The following is a 15,000-nucleotide window of genomic DNA, read 5'->3' as shown; positions in this document are numbered from 1 at the left end:
GGGGATAAATTGTCTGCTCTCTGCTCCTGCTGTTCACGCCGTCGCGTATTTCCCACTCCACTCTCTCTGTCTTACTGCTGCTGCTACTATCTCCGCGTGACGTAACCAGTCTTGCACCTCCTACTGCTCCTCTCTCTATTTCACCGCAGGACTGTTGTCTACGCAACGTCGCCGCACATTATATACAGACGTTTTGGATTTTTTTTTTCATCACTTCGCAATCTATGCCTAAATCAAAACGTAGATTCCATGAACAAAGCTTCTTTCTTAGAACTGCACGCCTGTGGAACTCTGTTCCGTCTGCCTGCTTCCCTCCTGACTACAACTTGGATGTCTCCAAGTCCAACATAAACAAATTCCTGATGAACCGCTCCCTTAAGTAGACACTTTATTAAATATCCACACTAACGTACTGTACTTACAATAATCCTTATCCCTGAGTGGCTTCCGGGCCTTGATAAGTGGTGACCACCTTGTAAAAAAAAATTAGTTTAATCAATAGTCAGCATTTGTATATGTTTTTAAGAACATACAATTGAAGAATGTTTTCACTTAATCAACATTGATAAACTCTTTCCTAAATTTATCGATTATCAACCTTTACAATTTTGAGTTATGCGATACTGAATAAGTAGCGAATCTTTCCAATGGTCGTGGGCTCAGATTAAAATAAGCACAACTGCCATTATATGCCTTTGGGTTTCTGTTATGGAAGAGTATCCAACTCTAAACAAATAAGCCATCAAAATTCCCAACTTCTTACCTGTTTGAACTAGGATTTTCTTACTTAAACAACATTAAACAATTTTAAACGGGAAAGACTTAAAAAAAAACATTGCAGAAGAATTAAGTATGCGTCTATCTCATATTATCAGGTTGACAAGAAAGTTTTTGCTGTTTTTAACTTTTAAAGTCAGATGAACATATCTCAACTCGAATAAAAATTTATTGATCGAAATAAGCACCATCAAAATCAACACACTTTTGCCAACGCAAAACAAGTGTATTTATGCGAGTAACGTAAAAATCTTGCGTTCTGGTGGCGATGAAGTCGCTGAAGGCGTTTTTGATATCGTTTAGGTTTTTGAAGCATTTCTCATGCAGAAAATTGTCGATATGCTTGAAAAAGTGGTAGTCGGTAGGTGAGAGGTCTAAAGAGTATGGTGGATGAGGAAGAGTTTCGTAGCCCAATTTGTTCAACTACTGTAGGGTCGGTTTAGCAACGTGCGGTCGGGGATTATCGTGGAAGAGAATTGGGCCTTATTTTGGTGACTAATGTTGGGTGCTGTTGCCGAAGTTTCTGATGCATTCCATCCATTTGTTGATAGTACTTCTCCGCCGTAATGGCTTCGCTTGCATTAAAAAGTCTATAATCGATGAGACCGGTCGACTATCACCAATCAGTCAGTATTACCTTCTTTTGGTGCAACTCTGGCTTCGGGAAGTGTCGTGGAGCTTCGTCGGCATGTAACCGCTGAGCTGAGTGTCGCCGAAAAGAAAAGAACCCACTTTTCAACGCAAGTCACGACCCGGTCGAGAAATGGGTCGTTCTTGTTGCGTAAAGGAAGATGACACTTCATAACGGCGTTTCTTATGGTTGTCGTTCAATTCATAAGGCACCAATTTATCAAGTCTTTTTTGTCTTTCCAATCTCTCTCAAGTGGCTGGAAATCGTCGTTTACGTTATGTCTAATGCAGAAGCAAGTTCTCGAACAGTTGTGCGTGGATTGGATTCGACTAAGGCTCTTAATTGATCGTTGTCAACATCCGATGGCTAACAATTACGCTAATCATCTTAATGACTCTAGTCGCCACCACGAAATTTCTTCAACCACCATTGTGATGCACGTTCAGTAATAGTTCCTGGACTAAACGCTTCGTTTATATTGCGAGCTGTTTCAGCAGCTTTTCAGCTTAGCTTGAATTGAAATAAGAAAATTGTGGGAATTTGGTATTTTTTTTCTATCTTCTATTCAACGTTCTGAAAAGAAAACATAATTTTTTAAAAAACGATTGTAATTTAAACGATTAAATAGAGCGAAAAACGCTCTTTAAAATGATATCCAAAGTTATTATAACGAAAACTTATTTGAAAATACATCATTTGAAATCAAAGTTAAAAATTCCGCAAGAACCTTCTTGATAACCTAATGGCTCACAAATATCCACATTAGTAAGAAGACACCAAACACAATTGTCCCACTGGCGTTCACGATTATTAGTTTATATCAAGTTCTGAATACTTGGTATTACTTATATATATATATATATATATATATATATATATATATATATATATATATATATATATATATATATATATATATATATAAAATTCCTTATATGGTGTTTATTTTTTATTTGATTACACAAAGGATTTACGAGTAAAGTATATTCATTATTTTGTGATAGGTGTGTCGCGAAAATTAAAGGAGCTCAATAGTGTACTGCGAAAATATATAGAGCTCAACAGTGTACTGCTATATAAAAAAAATAGATTCGGAGCCTCTGGTCTAAATGTATCATTCAGATTCTGAACGCTTCCATACATTCGAACACAAGTTCAAGTCTAACCGGAAAACGGTTTCCAACATATTTTTTTTACTTAACTATGCATGAATTCACTGCACGCGATCGCGCTTTTCTTCTAATTTTCTAATTTGGTTCGTGGTGCCCACAAAACTATAAATATTAGTCCCAATTTTTACCATAATGAGTTCGGATTCACACTGAATCCGATAATGCAAGCTTTGTAGGCATATCTTATGTACTTTATGGCATCTAGATACATAGATACGAATGCGTCTTTCCTTTATATCACAGGAGATAACCGATGATATATATATATATATATATATATATATATATATATATATATATATATATATATATATATACATATATTGTTTTAATAGTTATTTAATAATGCCCAATGCATTAGTAGAACCTAGAAGTACGTAGTATAGAAATATATTTATTGCAAGTGAGCTAAACAGAAACGTTTGTGTTTCATCCTTGAAAGAATTTGTCGGGTAGACAATGGAAGTGGCTTCAAATCCTTACGTTTCTCTGAACGGGCCGAATATCAATGTGCCCCACTTCAAAGTATCTCATTGAAACAGAACTCCGTCCTTTAAGCCTTAAAGTATGGACATCCAATTTTAATGAACTACACGAATTACCATAAATTAAGCGATATTCTTTGTGTAAACAAATCGAGCTTAGGAATTTCAGACGATGCCAAAGCATCGTTAATTCACTACCCGCACAGCAGCCGTTTAGCGTAATGGTTAGAAGCCTTGAGCATATGGGCAGTCGGGTTTCGATCCTGGCTTGAAGTAGTTGCCTGTCTAGCCACACTGATGAGCTGTGATACAACGAAAAAGTACTGTATGTGGATGATTATATATATGTGTGTGTGTGTGTGTGTGTGTGTGTGTGTGTGTGTGTGTGTGTGTGTGTGTGTGTGTGTGTGTGTGTGAAGCACAAATAAGTACCTAAAGAAAATCCCAATATCGCAAATGCAGTCAAAGGCGGCTTTGTGGTTGGGTTCGAATCTCATGACCGGCAGGAATTGTTACCTACACTGATGATTGCGTTATCATGAAACACTAGTGTATGTAGGTATAAATGAATAATTATTATTTAATTATAATTATCAAGCTCAATTAAGAATAATTAATACTGTATGCGGAATTATAACTAGGAAACAATCAAGCAGCATCTATGTTCACGACTTCCGCTCGTGCGAACAATCTAGATTGTTATTATAATCGCCCGAGTTCGGCTTTTAATAGTTCCTAATTCCCTTCGAATCTAAAAACCTTACACTAGTGTCTAAGTATAAATGAAGAAATATTATTAAATTATAATTATATATGCGTGCGTGCGTGCGTGCGTGCGTGCGTGCGTGTGTGTGTGTGTGTGTGTGTGTGTGTGTGTGTGTGTGTGTGTGTGTGTGTGTGTGTGTGTGAATAAGGTACTAATTCAGAGTGTGTAAGAAGTACAATATAAAATTTACAAAAAGAAAAATATTTTTTATGTCTCGGTAACGACCTGTTTCGTTCATCAGCAAATGTTGAACGTCATTATGAGACGAACTTATTCGAGAAATTTTCTTTTCTCCATCGAAAGAAAGGGAAGAGGAAAAACAGAAGCGATATACGTAAAACAAAGATAGTACACAAAGGAAATAGAAAGAAAGGGAATACTTACCGCTTTTCATCTAGAATGTAACTAGTTTTAGATGTATACGAGTCTTGCAGAAGTCACATTGGTTTAGCAGACTTGGCTATTTTTCTAACCTTTTAATATGTTTTTGTTTTTTTTTTTGGTTCACCTATCATGCGGATAACATGTGCGCAATTAGAATAACATTTGAGTAAAGACATTAAAAAAAAAGAGAACAATGCATTTATTATTCTGAGAGAAAGTAATGTGAAAATATACAAATTTGAGGTTATTTTTGTTATTGTCGATAATGCAATAATGTATGTTTGAAATGAACAGAAGAGTTGTGTATGTTAGTGTACGGAAATTTACTTGGCTAGCATGTGTGCATGCTTGAAAGGGTCGGTCATGTAAAAACAAAAAAAAATAAAGGTTAAAATGGCGACACTCAGTTGGTTTTATGGTTAACGGCCGTTTATTTGCAAATGAAACAGATTGTTAAAAACGGACGTGAAACAAACAGAGGAACGATTTGGAAGACGGTGTGCTAAGTGCGTAGTTGTGTGTAAGTCAACTTGAAAGGATGTCGAATTGTGAAGTTGGATTTTTTGACAACAGTGTGTCGAATTTACCCAAGAAATTGTTAGTTTAACCATAGTTAGACGATGTAATTGTTTTGAATCTCAGCTAATGTTGTTAATCTTAAGTAGAATTTGTGGGGATACATTTTTTTTTTAATATAACATTACAAAGTAGCAGAAATTCTTAGCATTCTAAGATCTTGCATAAAGTGTATTCAGACATATGGCAAGCTTTTAAATCGGTTTTTGGCCGGAAATTTGGCTGCCAAGGGATCAAAGTTCTGATTTGACCTTTGCGGTCTCTAACAAACTATTCAGTCAATTTTGGGTCTAAACACTTGAATTTTTGGATGTAGGTTATCTGAATATGAGTAAAATTTTTAATATAATTATACATATGCACAAAGTTATGAACAGTACATAAGGCCTGAGCAAAGCCAGACTTAACTGTTAGTATACATATATATACAGTGTATATATATATATGTGTGTGTGTGTGTGTGTGTGTGTGTGTGTGTGTGTGTGTGTGTGTGTGTGTGTGTGTGTGTGTGTGTGTGTGTGTGTGTGTGTGTGTGTGTGTGTGTGTGTGTGTGTGTGTGATTTCGTTTTCTTGTCGTGGATGATTTGCGATTTTGTATTGACTTGTCTTTCTCTATTTATATTTTTCAGTCGGCTCCAAGCCAGTCGATTTAAACTAGATGGAGAGGTTTCTATTTGTTAGAAACGTGATTCAATTTCTTTAAATGTTGACTCGGTCTTTTGAACTATTTGTGCGGACGTAGCTGGAGACGAACCACGTGAGTTGTTAATCCAATCAGAATTTTGTGCTTTGAATTGAAACTTTTCAATTGCCTATTATCCCTACATTCCACTTCCTCCAATTTTTTCGCCATTTCCTAGTATTTTTAATTATGCATATTAAATTATTGACATCATATTCTAATTAAAGAAAAAAATCTACAAATTAAAAAAATAGCTTTGATATGTGTTGATACACGCACGTTTTTCCTCTTTAATCTCCGGGGTGTTCAGGTTAATATCTGATTAAATTATGGTTCTGTGTGATTTCAAGAAACAATCCTCCGCGAAAAGTGGAAAAGTGGGTAGTTCATTACCGATCGCCTGAAGCCTTTACTGATTTTTCCATCTTATTAACTATTATCACATCTGGCCTCCTTGCTTGGATAGATTTATATGTTCATCTATGTCCCATAGGATTTTATGGTTTCCGCTTTCAAGTACTGCTATTAGAAGACATAATTTTTTCAAAATGATTGTAATTTAAACGATTAGATAGAGCAAAAAACGCCCGTTAAAATGATATATAAAGTAAAGCTATTACATTGAAAACTTATTGGAAAATACATCATTTGAAATCAAAATTTAAAATTCCGCAAGAAATGTCTTGTCAACCTAATATATATAAAGATAGATAGATTTTTATATAAAGATAGATAGATAGATTTTTTACCTGATAGGCCCTGAACTGGCATCTAAGCTTCAGCCTCTGTCCCATCGACGAAACGTTGCATCCCTCTGTCTGTTCTACAAGTATTCTAATGGTGAATGCTCTGACGAACTGCAGACACTTGTGCCCCCCACGACGTAGACACCCTCGACAAACCTGACAGGCAGCTAAATCCCACCCCCACACAGTAGAGATCCCTAGATGTAAAAGATCTTTCTACTCCAGTAGTTTCTTCCCCAGAACCGCTAGACTCTGGAATTCCATTCCAGGTCCCTGCTTCCCTAACTGCACTGACATGCAGAAGTTCAAGTGTAACGTGAACCGACATCTTGCTGCCCAAATCTCAACATAGTGCCCCAGTAGTTGCCCCCTACACCAAAGTGGCAATGTGCCTTGTTTGTGGTGAAAATGTTATAAATAAAATAAAAAGGTAGATAGATAGATAGATAGATAGATAGATAGATATTTGCCAAAATGAGAGTTCTTAACAAAAAATACAATTATTTTCTACGCATGTGAACAGGCATTATTTGCCATAAAAAAATGAAGGGACAATTGAAAACAGTAGAATAACAATAACATTTAGTTTATTTAACGTTTGTCGAGAACGCACATAAAAGAAGGTTTGGAAGGCATTTAATACATAAAGGAATAAAGGATACAGAAAGTGAATAGTTAAGAAACGAGTTCTAAACAAAGACTATAATTGTTACCATGACAAAAAAAAAATACACTTGTTAGAGAAGTCAGAATAAAATTATGCATGCGATATGTAAATCTTGAATTGGAAGCCATGTTTAATTTCAGAAGAATTTCCAATGGGTAGCTATTCTATACAAGTTCTGGAGATGAAGAATTTTCAGTGGGTAGCTGTTCTGTACAGGTTATGGACTTTATAATTTTGTAAACAAATAGCAAATGATCCTTCTTGTGTTGACACAAGAAAATTGTGTTCTGGAATGCTAAAAGATTCAATTTTTATGGAACAATTCTGGTTTCTGATTGGTTGATAAAAAAACTTGAATTAATTTGATTCGTCACTTCCTATCAGCAGCGTTTATAAATAGAATCTCCCAACTTTTAGAGAACATACCCCACCATGAATCTCTCATGATGAAATGTGTCTCCTAGCGGCTTTGGCTGCTGGGAGACAGGGTAAAGTACTCGAGAAGGATCCGTTCTTGACATTCAGCCCGACAAGTGCGCGGCCGGAAACCAGCCCAGTACCTGTCGGACTGAGGTATACTGCTTGAGTATTACTCAGGAGGTTCGCCCTTCCGGGCCTTACCAGCCGGCTTTCGAGTGGGACAAGTTTATTGCTTGTTGCCTGAGGCGCTCCGATACTCAGGCATTTTTTTTTTTTGTAATTGCAAGAGTGCCCCTCCTTTAGGGGAGCTTGCTTAGATTCCCACTTTCTGACCATGTGTCACATATTGGTGACGTGGGCACGAATTAAATATCTACCCCATCATGTATCAAAAATATTGCAACAGTAAATGTACCTACAGAAGATCTAAACAGCGAAACTACTCGGAGAATAATATATGACAACGTCGTCTGTCTTTGTTTTACCATAGTTTGAGGGTCGGCTGATCCCATTGAAACAATGCATTAATCAGAAAGGCTCTTAAGGTTTAAAAAGTCTACACAACTATCAGAGCTAGTCGGACTTGGCTGAACAGTCTGAAGATAGCGCGAAATAAAGTTCCCTTTCGAATGCCCTTTCGCGTAGTTAGTAAAAGATTACAAAGCCTGCAAAATTTACACTTTTGTTCACGGTTTGTAATTCCATCGCAATTTCAAAATGAACGTTATCAAAAATAATTATAAACTTTATGACAAATCCTGATTAAACTGGAGAAATATTTTTAAAGATCTTATTAATAAAGGTTTTAGGGATTGTCCATTCGAATTCAGATTAATTTTTATTTTTTTAGACTCTTCTAAACAACCTTATTGCATTACAAACAATGAGTTAATCTATATAGATAAAACAGATATATCTGTTTGTGTGTCTGTGTGTAAATATTTAACCGATAAACTCTTAAACTACTGGTCACATAACACTGAAATTAACAGGAAATGGTAATTATACAACAAGGATCATTTATGACGAGTAAAATATTTGTTTGGACGGATAAATAACGCATACAGAAATATGTCGGCAAGTTGAAATGCGACTTGCCGACATATTGTTATTACTTTTGCGCATGAGTAAATTCATTCATAGGTTGAATTTAAAATAAATCAATAGCTCAAACGGTAAGGAACAGTGCTGGGACGCTCAATGATTTGGTTTCGATTCTAGCTGATGGCGCCCAAGTCATTTTTTTATCTTTTAAAATCAGTACTATATATTAAATTCAATATAATATTCAATTGGTGATTGGCTTTGTAATAAGAAATGCGAAATCTGCATGAATTAAAATATATTTAAGCGTATAAGCAAGGCCGGGCGTCCCCACTCCTTCCGGTAATTAAAAAATTAATTAATTTCAGATAATCTCCAACTTAAATAATTCCTGTTTCTTGAAAATGAGTTATGACATCGAAAGTAACATTTACACTTTCTTTATTTCCTTTTTTTGTTTCTTTTTTTTTGTTTCTTTGTTTCCCTTTTTGTTTCTTTCTTTTTTCTGTTTTTTTTTCTTCTTTATTTCCTTTTTTTATTTTCTTTCTTTTGTCAGATTTTTCTTTCCTCCATTTTCTTCTTCTTTCGTTTCAGTTCAGTCTATTCTTGTTTGTCAAAGCATCACATATTCGATTGTTCTCTTTTTCGCTCTCATAAATTTGCATTAATTTTCTTCTTCTTCTTCTTCTTCTTCTTCTTCTTCTTCTTTCGATGCTACTAGATCAGGCTGTCTCAAGTTACTGGCCTAAAATGGACAAATATTGATGCAAATTGTTTTGTGTGTAAAACTCAATCATGTTCCGCAAATTAAATATCAAAAACAATAAATGCCTTGTACAAAACAACCAAACCAAATACCACGAATAAATATTTGATTATATAAAGAACTTGAACCAAAAATCGTTTTTCCTAAATTACTGGATTCGGCATTAAATAACCTTAAAAGGGTTGACATGCCGTAAAACAAAACAACCAACCAATCTCTTCTTCTTCTTCTTCTTCTTCTTCTTCTTCTTTTTCGTCTTCTTTTCTTTTTTTTATGCCACCAGATCAGGTTGCCTTAAAATAGCGGCTTCCTGACTTAAATGGACCAAACACTGATTTTATTGTTATTTTTATTTCCCTTTGCAAAACTCAATCATGTTCTGCAAATCCCCCCCAAATTCTTATCTACAAAACAAACTAAACACTATAAATAAATACATGAAAATATAAAGAACTTGAAACCTAAAAACTTTTGTTGAAATAGTTGAATTCGAAAAAAAAGGTTGATATGACGTGAAACGAACCAACCAAACTAAACACCGTGAATAAACAACTTGAAACACAAAAAAAAATTTTTTTTCCAAAATTACCGGACTTGGCATTAAATAACACGAAAAGGAGTAATATGGCGTAAAGCAAAACAACCAAACCAAACACTATGGATAAATATATGAATTGCATAAACAACTTAACGCATAAAATCTTTTTAAAAAAAATGACTGGATTTAGCATTAAATGACCCAAAAAGGGTTGATATGCCGTAAAACAAATTATCAAGCAATTTCTTCTTCTTCTTCTTCTTCTTCTTCTTCTTCTTCTTCTTCTTCTTCTTCTTCTTTATCAGTGAAACCACTAACCATTTCAGACAAAAACAAACACGATCCGTCGGAACAAAATCCGAATCAAAACAGTAAAGCATGTTTACGTCCTTTACTTTCCAAAGTTGTCTCTTCTTTCGGTGTGTTATTTGCATTTTCTTTCGATGTTATTTGCATTTTCTTTTCTCCTCTCTTTCGAATATCGATCAAGTAGATGGCCTGGTCGAGAGGGTGAGACAATGGTAAAAATAAGGGAGACAGGAAAGTAAGAGGTTGAAAGTTGTTCGAACGTGTTTTTTCCCCCTCACATACACACACCCACATGTACGCACGCACATACGCACACACACGCACGTATATACACACCCACTTACACACACACATGCACGCTCGCGCGCGCAAACATACACACATTGATGACGTCACTTCCTTTTAAGTGAAATCCAGACATGCGCAGTCAGAACACTGACCCCGGTATAAAAGTTAACAACAACGTTCAACTTCCTCTTTCTTCCCTTTTGCCTTGGTTTGTCAACCAGACAAGTTCGCGTCCACAGCTTGTGGCCTGAAGACACTTCCACGTGGCCGACTGCTATCATACATGCGCGGCTTTACTGAGGTCAGCCCTCTCTCTCTCTCTCTCTTTCTTTTTCTGCATGCTGGGCTGCCATTTCTCTTTCCCCTACTTTATTCCTCTTTTTCCACGCGCGTAGTCGTCCACGACTGAACTGAACACGTGTTCCACCGAAACCATTTATTTTCAACAGAAAATAAACATGTTTATTTTATTCAGCAATTGAGTTTTTTTTTTTTCCTTCCATTCATTTCATTATTTTCTTTTGTAGCGTGTTAGGATTATAATATCCTGGTCTGCAACAAAGTCTTCAGAGACAAAATAAACGAGAAGGCAGGGAAATAAAAAATGGAGGGAAATTAGAAAATGTGTGTGTGTGTGTGTGTGTATTAGTATTAGTGTATGTGTGTGGTAGTGTGTGTGTATGTGAATGTTAGTGTTAGTATGTGTGTTAGTGTTAGTGTACGTGTGTTAGCGTTAGTGTGTGTGTTAGTGTGTATGTGTGTGTTAGTGTTAGTCTATGTGTGTTAGTATGTGTATGTGTTTGTTAGTGTTAGTGTATGTGTATGTTAGTGTGTGTTAGTGTGTGTTAGTCTATGTGTGTTAGCGCATATCTGTTCGCGTGCATGTGTGTTAGTGTTCGTATGTTTTAGTGTTAGTCTATGTTTGTGTTAGTGTGTATGTGTGCGTGTGTGTAAGTGTCTGTGTTAGTGTGTGTGTTTGTGTTAGTGTGTATGTGTGTTAGTGTGTATGTGTGCGTGTACGTATGTGTTACTGTTAGTGTGTGTGTGCGTGCGTGTGTGTGTGTGTGTGTGTGTGTGTGTGTGTGTGTGTGTGTGTGTGTTGACGAACTCGCCTATGTATTTATATCGATATAAAATATTTTTATCCGTTTTGCCTTCGAGACCATCCCAGTCGTTTATGAGCCGTATACCCTATACAACTCGTTTATAGAAGAAAATACAATAGGTGTAAACGCAAGTCGAAAGAGGGAATGTTGGGTGGGATATGGGAGAGTAACACAAACTTTTGGTTTGTTCAGAAAGAAAACATCCTTATCGTCATAACAAGTCGAAAAAAAAAAGATCCTTCCCCCTCCCATCCCTTAAAAGATGACCAATAAACATCAATTTTCGGCATTTTTATATTCAGAACTTATTGGGTCAAAACAAACGGCAAACATCCAATAAAATCTCTTTTGCTTTCCTGACTGTAAAACACCGGATCGATATTGAACCCTTATCGTTTGGTCTTAACAACAATAACAGAATGTATTTGTAACCAATCGAATGTAAATAAAAATCAATCACGAAGGTTGACTATTCTTAGCCGAATTCGATCGATTTCTTGCGCGATATTTGGCGTAGGGTGTCCCGTTTGGGGATGGATATATACCACAGAGGATAGTGAGGAGGGCTTGGGGGTGTTTCGAAGAGTTTCGCTCGAGAGCGCAGTAATTGCGTTGCAGTTTTTCACAGCTGAAATGGAATTTGCCTTTTAATGAAATCCAAGGACAAACAGAATCTTTTCTTTTTTTTCTCTCTGCAAATCAGTTAATTATTGATTACAAAATAAATAAATAAATAAATAAATAAACTTATTCAGGTTTTAGTAGCTATTTATTTTAATAATGATTTCATGCGAATTTATCTTAATTTTTTGGTTTAAATAATTTTTTAACAATACGATTTTTTAAGGAAAATAATATTTTCACAACTGATTTTTTTCGTACTCGTTAAAATAGAGTCGACAGATTGATGTTTTTAATATGTAGTTTTAAGCAAAAACAACAATACTTAATTATCATGTCGGGAATAGTAATATATCTAAAAATTACGAAAAATCGTCGACTAGAACAACTGCTATTATGTTTTTAGTAAAAAAAAAAAGGTCTATCGCTAAGGTCTAAAACAGTACGTCAGCCATTAAAGTGGCAAAAAATCGCAATCTTCTAGGTGTTCATATCTAGGGAAAATGCAATTTCACCCAATTTTCCGTAAAAATTACTTTTAATTATAAATAATTTTCTACTGTATGAATTTTCGTAATTTTTGGATATATTACTATTTTCGCCATGACAAGTAAGTGCTGTTGTTTATGCTTAAAATCACATATTTTAACAAAAAAAAAAAAAAAAACGATCTGTCGCCTCTATCTTAACAAGCACCGATTTTTCTTTTTAATTTCTGACTTTTTATTTTATGAATATATTTTACGATTGCTGTTCTTTTTTTGTATACGGAAATCGCTTCAGACAAAGCATGAAGCCACTTAATGTAAGAAGCTATAAAATATTTGAATGTCAAAAACTAGTAACGATAAATGTTTGATACTTTGATTCTGATCCAGAAAACAGCAATTTTTCCTCCTGTGTCAGAAAAATCTTTTGTGAGGACTACAGGACAAAAAAGGGAAGCAAGAGTTACGAGGCTGATGAAAGTAAACTCAATGTCCATTTCTTTTTAATCTCTTAGAATTGATATGGTGGGAGTCCTAGGAAAGATGAGTATTTTTGTAATCTTTGGAAGCTGGAATCAATTTGTGAAACAAAATTTGATAGCCATAGATGACTTTGTCGAGGTCATTACTACTTCTTGGCATTCGTGCTGTGTTCAAAATGTAATTTATTACGTTTCCCCCCTCCCCCAGTCAGTGAGGAAGATTTCTTTCTTAATGACGGAATTTTGGGGTCGTCACCAAAATCCTTTTTGGGGGGTAACAAATTGAAAGAGAGGAAAAAAAGAAAAAATAAACATGTAAAGCAAATTTTCTGGAAATGAGCAAATGAAGTACAGACCCGAAATATGATTAAAATTATCCGAATTTTATTAAAAGAAAATAAAATGTTATGATTGCTTTTATCTTCCAAATCTAAGGTTTTAAAAAAACCCTTAATGTTAACATATAAAATCAAAAACAAATACAAGAAAGCAACAATTCTTACTCGAAAGAAAATCTGAAAGGAAAAGAACATACAAAAAAAAAATAGTTCTTTCAAGTGTTTAAATTCAGTTTTTCAACAAAAAGTTTTTTCTTTTCTTTTTTTAGGAAAGAAAACATGCAAGGCTGAGTTGCAAAGTTCTTTTAAAGTTTTTTTTTTCACCTCCTCTGTCCCTTTTTTTTTTAAACAAACGAAACCTTAAAAAGTTTTTTTTTTTTCACCTCCTCTGTCCCTTTTTTTTTAAACAAACGAAACCTTAAAAAGGTTGTTTTTTTTAACTATGACTCTCTCTTCGTAGTACGGAATGTCCGAAATAAAATTCCTTTTCTCAGAAAAGACTCTTCTTCTTCTTCTTCTTCTCTTTCTTCCTCTTCTTCTTCTTCTTTCTTCTTCGAAGTATGAAGTGTCTGAAATAAAATTCCTTTTCTCAGAAAAGGTTATCTGGTTTCTTCTGCTTCTTTTTCTTCTTCCTTCTCCAGAAATAATATTCCTTTTCTCTGAAAAGGTTTGTCTGGTTACTTCTTCATCCGTTCGAAGGGAACGAAGAAAATAAATAAAAAATCAATGTTGACGAGGCTCTCGTTCAACAGTTTGAAATAAAAATGGTGACAGGCTCTGCTACACTTTCTTTTTCTTTGAATGGTGTATTTCGGAACACCAATTTCAACCGCTCCAATAAAGGCTCACTACTCTTAGTGAAGTAATTGGATAAATTTACGTCGGTTGACGGAGCCTGGAAAACGAGTCTTGCTCGCTAGAAATCTCATCCGAAAACTGATGTGAAAAGGGCGCAAGAAAAGGGATTTCTATGACTCCTTCACAGCAGCCAATCACCATCAAAAAATGATGATGGATACTACTAAGAAAAAGGAAAGATACTAAATAAAGAGATAGATAGATAGATAGATAGAGAGAGAGAGAGAGAGAGAGAGAGAGAGAGAGGGCTTAAATGACAAAAAGGGAGAGAGAGAGTGACGCACGCACGCACGCACATTTACCAGCTGAAAAGACCTTTCAGTTCAAACGATTGCTAGACAACGGGGCCAAGATGAGAAGGAGAGGGGTAACATGAATGCTACAGACTAACCAAAACGGCTGACCCCCACTTCCCATTGCACTGCTGAAGGCGACGTAGATAATAAAAAAATTCCGACATTAGCTGAGGTAATTTTTGTTTTCATCCCAATCCATAATGCCTTTTTTGGAAGAGTTGGATTGTCTTCACATTAAGAATCGGCATTGTATCTAATCCCTCCTCTGCGAGAAAATAAGTAAATATGGGGGCTTTGCTCAGGTCACAAAGGTCACGAAGGTCACGAAGGTCACGAATTTAAATGATATTGTAAGTTGGAAGAACGAAACAGGAAAAAGAGGAAGAAAAACAACAGACTTGAGATTTTTATATTTTTTCTTTGGCGCAACTACACTATAATAGGGAAATTCAGAAAACGAAAAAATCGATTTAAAAAAATGGTATCTGCCGACTTTTTGTATCAATTTCAATTAAAAGCAATGGTGTCTACTTAATTGGCATGTCAGAAGTACTTAAATA

The 15,000-nt window shown here is 35.3% G+C and overlaps 1 protein-coding gene across 2 annotated transcripts in view; it reads left to right on the top strand.

The window, feature by feature from the left end:
- The window catches only part of LOC145278317 (uncharacterized), a 139,067-nt gene that overhangs the window by 85,762 nt on the left and 38,305 nt on the right, over positions 1–15,000 (top strand). Inside the window, exon 2 of one of the 2 annotated variants that reach the window (XM_080130610.1) lies at positions 5,421–5,548. The exons of the other annotated variant lie outside the window; for it this stretch is intronic. The gene's annotated coding sequence lies outside the window, so the exon portion shown is untranslated. The remainder of the gene's footprint in view (positions 1–5,420; positions 5,549–15,000) is intronic. 2 annotated transcript variants of the gene reach the window in all.

The sequence above is a fragment of the Euprymna scolopes genome, chromosome 1, assembly GCF_053919585.1.
Source record: "Euprymna scolopes isolate OS-2025 chromosome 1, ASM5391958v1, whole genome shotgun sequence".
In the NCBI taxonomy this organism is placed as follows: domain Eukaryota; kingdom Metazoa; phylum Mollusca; class Cephalopoda; order Sepiida; family Sepiolidae; genus Euprymna; species Euprymna scolopes.
The sequence above is the reverse complement of the archived record's forward strand: the minus strand, read 5'-3'. Positions and strand labels throughout refer to the sequence as shown.